The sequence below is a fragment of the Limulus polyphemus genome, unplaced genomic scaffold, assembly GCF_000517525.1.
Source record: "Limulus polyphemus unplaced genomic scaffold, Limulus_polyphemus-2.1.2 Scaffold1169, whole genome shotgun sequence".
Lineage (NCBI taxonomy): Eukaryota > Metazoa > Arthropoda > Merostomata > Xiphosura > Limulidae > Limulus > Limulus polyphemus.
The window spans coordinates 228991-234883 of record NW_013666779.1 but is presented as its reverse complement, the minus strand read 5'-3'; the positions used below and the strand labels follow the sequence as shown (position 1 = coordinate 234883).

At 32.8% G+C, this 5893-nt stretch overlaps 1 long non-coding RNA gene across 10 annotated transcripts in view; it reads left to right on the top strand.

The window, feature by feature from the left end:
* LOC106462452 overlaps positions 1 to 5893 on the top strand; it is a 159716-nt gene that overhangs the window by 39041 nt on the left and 114782 nt on the right. For 5 of the 10 annotated variants that reach the window (XR_002611273.1, XR_001290992.2, XR_002611269.1 and 2 more), the window contains one exon: positions 4747 to 5171. The exons of 3 other annotated variants lie outside the window; for them this stretch is intronic. This is a non-coding gene — a long non-coding RNA (uncharacterized LOC106462452). Of the gene's footprint in view, positions 1 to 1574; positions 1712 to 4746; positions 5172 to 5893 lie in introns of those variants that run through there. 2 more of the 10 variants (XR_002611271.1, XR_002611276.1) reach the window with 2 other exon arrangements.

The following is a 5893-nucleotide window of genomic DNA, read 5'->3' as shown; positions in this document are numbered from 1 at the left end:
GATGTTGAGTTGCAGTTTTGTGTTCTGTTTCTTTGGTGTAGTATTTTTACCCGTTGTTCTAACAACGTTAAGACGGCTTATCGACTTCTTGAGAAGAATTCTAAGAAGAAAGTAAACCTACAGACATCGGCCTACAAGAAAATCTGTCACCAAAGTACACCAATATATATATATATGTATGTATGTATATAATACACTTTGACATGGTTATAGGAAGGTTTTCATATATATGAATGTACTACAGTATGACATGATTATAAGAAAGTGTACATGTATATGAATGTACTACAATTTGACATGGTTATAGGAAGGTTTTCATATATACATATATGTATATAATACACTTTGACATAGTTATAGGAAGATTTTCACATATATATGTGTATAATACACTTTGATATGGTTATAGGATAGCTTTCACGTATATGTATATAATACACTTTGACATGACTATAGGAAGGTTTTCATATATATATGTATATAATACTCTTTGACTTGGTTATAGGAAAGTTTCATATATATATATATAATACACTTCAGACATGGTTATAGCAAGGTTTTCATACATATATGTATATAATACACTTTGACATGGTTATAGGAAGCTTTTCATATATATATATGTTTATAATACACTTTGACATGGTTAGAGGAATGTTTTCATATATATGTATATAATACACTTTAACATTGTTATCGGAACCTTTTCATATATATGTATATAATACACTTTTACATGGTTATAGGAAGGGTTTCATATATACATGTATATAATACATTTTGACACGGTTATAGGAATGTTTTCATGTATATATCTGTACACTACAATTTCACATGGTTATGAGGAGGTTTTCATATATATGTATATACTACAATTTGACCTGGTTATAAGAAGGTTTTCACGTATATGTATGTACTACAGTTTGACATGGTTATAGGAAGGTTTTCACGTAAAAAACAGAGTTTCTCAAACTGGGGTTTCGAACTAAATGGTGGTTGCAAGGTTAATGCAGATGGAGCCCGTTGTGGGGGTGGGGGGGTGGAGTAATAAAAATTCTTCGATAACGAATATTTTAGAGTATATACAGTAATTTGCTATTACTTTGTGGGTGTGTGTGATGGGGGAGGTCACAGCCTGAAATATTATAAACGGGGGGCACAGCAAATAAAGTTTGACAACCCCTACTCTGAAGCAATAGTGTGGATATAAGAGCAACTCACAAGTAATGTGAGGTACTTTCATTACTTCACGAGTCACACAGATTACAAAGCACTTATGAGCTACTCTTTGACTTAATTCAAGCGTTTCTGGTGTGTTATAATAAATATATATACAATATATATATATATACAATATTCACTTTACAATTCTTTTTACCAACCAACTAAAGCTAAACAGTGTCATTATTATTGATTTCCTGGTTTAAAACTATCACTCTTTGACTAAGAGATCATTGTTTTTACTACTAGGAATGTATTTACATAAAAAAAATTAAGTTGCATTGTTTTATATTTATATTAGACCTATAAAAATCTAGACTTCCCACTTTATTCTTTACATTGTTTATTTGTAGTCAAGCACAAAGCTACACAATGAGCTATCTGTGCTGTTCTCGCTACTGGTATCGAAAGCCGATGCTTAGCGTTATAAGTTTTTAGACTTACCACTGTGCCACTGGAGGAGGGGGAGAACATTAATTTGCACCAAATGGTTAGTTATACGTTCCTGTAATTAATGTTACATGTTAACGCTAAACTTTTGCAGATCATCATTATGAGTTACATTTAACACTATTCACTTTGTTGTCACTGATAAAAATAAACAAATAGGAGCTAGTGAACTGGGTTCGAACCCGTACAGTACCAAAAATATTTTCTGTACTTTAAGCTGCATATGCGTTATAAGAATGACATTTAATCCCCGAGCAGATGGTGCTACTGACTGGTTGCCTTCCGTCTGGTCAGTATTTCAAAATTAGGAACGGCGATACATAGTCTTAGTAGTTTTGTAATAAATACAAAAACAAAACAAATACTAGTTAAAATAAATAACTGTGTGTGTTGTTGTTTTTTTTTTCATACCATTATGTAAAAACTAAATAATTTTCTGCTTTCATAAAACCATCACTTATAATTTAAAACAAAATGTAACAACATTTAAACCCTAATTTCCTACTTATTTACAGGTCAGTAAAGTCGTATTGTTAGCATGCCGGACTGTGGATTCTTTTTTTGCTATTTATTTTAGTGTTCTCACTGGCAGTTAGATGTAACAACTTTTAACTCGTAATTTCCCATTCACTTACGTGGTTTGGCGCTACATGTTGTGTTTAAACGACCAAAGCTACAGCTTTGATGATATAGATTGTGTGAGACACGAACTAATTAAAGTATATGACGCAGAAGTATAATAATCGATAATACTTATGTGAAATTTGATCACTATCTACTCTGTATATTAGAATGACACATGAATTTGTATCAGCCAGTTCGTGGATTATACTAAGCTCCCATACACGCGAAGAAAGGACATTGAATTGTTGGAAAGGATTTCGAGGAGGGGGTACCAGAATGGTGCCTTGGACGAAGGGGTTGTCATGTGAGAAAAGATTAAGATCTCTGAAATTGTTTTCGCTTGATAAAAGAAGAGCCAGAAGGGATCTGATTGAGGTGTTTAAGATTGTAAAGGGAATTGAGAGCGTTGATGCATCATCTTTTTTCACACTTAAAGACGAGAATAGCAGGACTAGGGGACAATAGTATAAATTTTGGCAAGGTAGGAGTCATTTTCAACTAAGACAGTTTTATTTTTCTAACAGGGTAGTTGACCTTTGGAATAGGTTCCCTTCCGATGTTGTGGAAGCAGTAAATTTAAGTGAGTTTAAGAGAAAGCTTCATAACTTTATGAATGATAAGGACTGGCTTTAAGATTTAAAAAAAATTATTTATATAAAAGTTTTAGCTAGTTTAGCGGATGGGATCGTCGAGATGGACCAACAGGTCCCTTATTGTCCCTAAACATTATGTTATTTTATCCGAATTGGATCTGTTTCTGTGCCTCTATGTCAAGTAGCACGTCAAGGTAGTCGTTTTTCGTTTAAATACAGGCTGAGAGCTAACATATTCGAAACAAGACTTGGAATTTCCCTTAACGTCAAAGCAAAAAATAGTTCGAGCCTCCAAGGTGTGCTGATAACCGCTCTTCCCTCAAAAAATTTTCATAATCTGTTTTCTTCATGATTCGAACTACTTTTAGTTTAACATACAGATAATTGTTTGCTGTCTTCGCTTGACGTTAGGTGAAATTTCAAGGGTCTAGCATCAAATATGTTAGCTCTAACTCTGTATTCAATGAAACTAGGGCCTTGACACGCTTATTTGAAGTACAGAAAACGGACTTAAATCGGATTTACTGTAATCACAAGACAAATTCACGTAAGAGCTTAATATAATCCACGAACAGGTTGATTGTTATTCTATCCGCAGTATACAATGTAATTATATTTCACATGACTTTAAAGGGTAAATATCTCAAACAATTTGTTATCATTAAAAGTTGCAACTATTACAACTTCTAACGTCAGTGACAAGATTTTTTAACAGTAAAACCTGTGTTATTACATAAATATCTCAATCTATAGTAATTAAAAGTTGTAATTACTACAACTTCTAGCTTCAGTGACGAGATTTTTTAATAGTAAAACCTGTGTTATCATATAAATATCTCAACCTATAGTGATTAAAAGTTATAATTACTACAACTTCTAGCTTCAGTGACGAGATTTTTTAATAGTAAAACCTGTGTTATCATATAAATATCTCAACCTATAGTGATTAAAAGTTATAATTACTACAACTTCTAGCTTCAGTGACGAGATTTTTTTTTAACAGTAAAACCTGTGTTATTATATAAATATCTCAACCTATAGTGATTAAAAGTTATAATTACTACAACTTCTAGCTTCAGTGACGAGATTTTTTTTAACAGTAAAACCTGTGTTATTATATAAATATCTCAACCTATAGTGATTAAAAGTTATAATTACTACAACTTCTAGCTTCAGTGACGAGATTTTTTTTTAACAGTAAAAACCTGTGTTATTATATAAATATCTCAACCTATAGTGATTACAAGTTGTAATTACTACAACTTCTAGCTTCAGTGACGATATTTTTTAACAGTTAAACATGGGTTCTTACATCAACCTCAGCTATGTCATTGAATACTGTGTAAGTGAATTGGGAATTATAAAAAATTGTTACATTTACCTCTCTGCCAAAGCTCAGTAACTCATAATAAAGCAGGACATTATGTAACACTTTCAATACGTAAAACACACACACCAGTATCAAAAGCTTACTTTTTTGTTTGTAGTTAAGCGCAATGGTTTATCTGTGCTCTGCCCACAATGGGTATATCGAAACCTGTTTTCTAGTGTTGTAAGTCTGCAGACATGCCACTGGGGAACCTTACTTTTTTGTATATTTCTGTTAGCGTTAAGTTAACAAACTGTATTTTCTCATATATACAATGCCTAAAATACTTTGTACTTATCACGTGCAACTCTTTGGTGAAACATATTTTTTCAAGTAAATAATATCAAAAGTAGCTCAAAATATTCATGATTGAGATACTAGTATCAATAAGTAATACCTGAGTCATAGAATTGTACAAACGGTAATGTAAGATAAGTAAATAAGTAAAGGTTATTCTAACTTATGATAACGAATATACATGTTTGAAAGTGCACAGGTCCAGCGCTTATACACCAGTTTGGAAATGCAATTTGAGCAAGTCCCCTGACCTCATCTTCGATAAGACAAACGAGTTGTGTTCTTGTTGTTACTGAAACCTGTTCTCCACTACCAATTCGATGGCTACGTCGTTACAACATTTCTATGAAACTGGTTTCAGTGTGGATCAGTGATAGGTTCATCACAACATTCCTATGAAAACTGTTTACATTATGGATCCTTGATAAGTTCATCACAACATTCCCATGAAACTGGTTTCGCTGTGGATCAGTGATAGGTTCATCGATGATTTGTTGACTTCTCGTGTCTACTTAAATACTGACAACTTTTCCCAATCCTTTTGTTCCGTTTGACAACAGTGAATAGTTAGCTGTATCGTAAACCTTGTAGCAAAATAAAATCAAAGCAACCCTGAATTACTTGTGACAGAATATCTAATCCTTTGTTAGGTACTTCTCTCCATTGTCAGGTTGTCATGTGTATTATTATAACTTGTTTTGAATATCCTTTCCTGAGGGAGTATCGCACTTTGTACATTGGGACCATGGATGCGTTATCGGAGTGACAGTCGAATTCCACAGAATATTCAGACAAGAGTAGCCCAAAAATGAGTGTTGAGTGCTGTTGACTAGCTGCCTTTCGTCTAATCTGTGCTCTTTTAAGCTTTGCGCAAAAACTATAAAATAAATAACTTATAATTTGTTGGAAAATAAAATAACTTTATTTCGAAATATAAAAATGAATGGGAAAGGTAATTAATAGAGTAATTAACAAAATCTACATTAAGTCTGCGTGGTCTAGATATCCCTGACGTGGCCAAGAGACGGCAAAGTGGCGATACGGCTACATACTAATCTAGTCCGACAGTCCTACATTTTTCAGATTTATTGCTTATTTAACTAGAATAAGCCACATAGAACCTTCCCCTGAACGTTCAAAGTCGAATGAAACTAGTCGTTTAAACTATTTATGATTCGTTAGAAATTGAGACATGATGTTTAAGTATAGTTGAATAAACTCTCCCAAAAAAGTATGTAAAACATTTACTGTCAATGATAACCATTCATTCCAAACAAATAGTTTTCACCATGGAAATAAAAGGTGTAGGTTAGAGTAGTATATATAAATGTGATTTGCA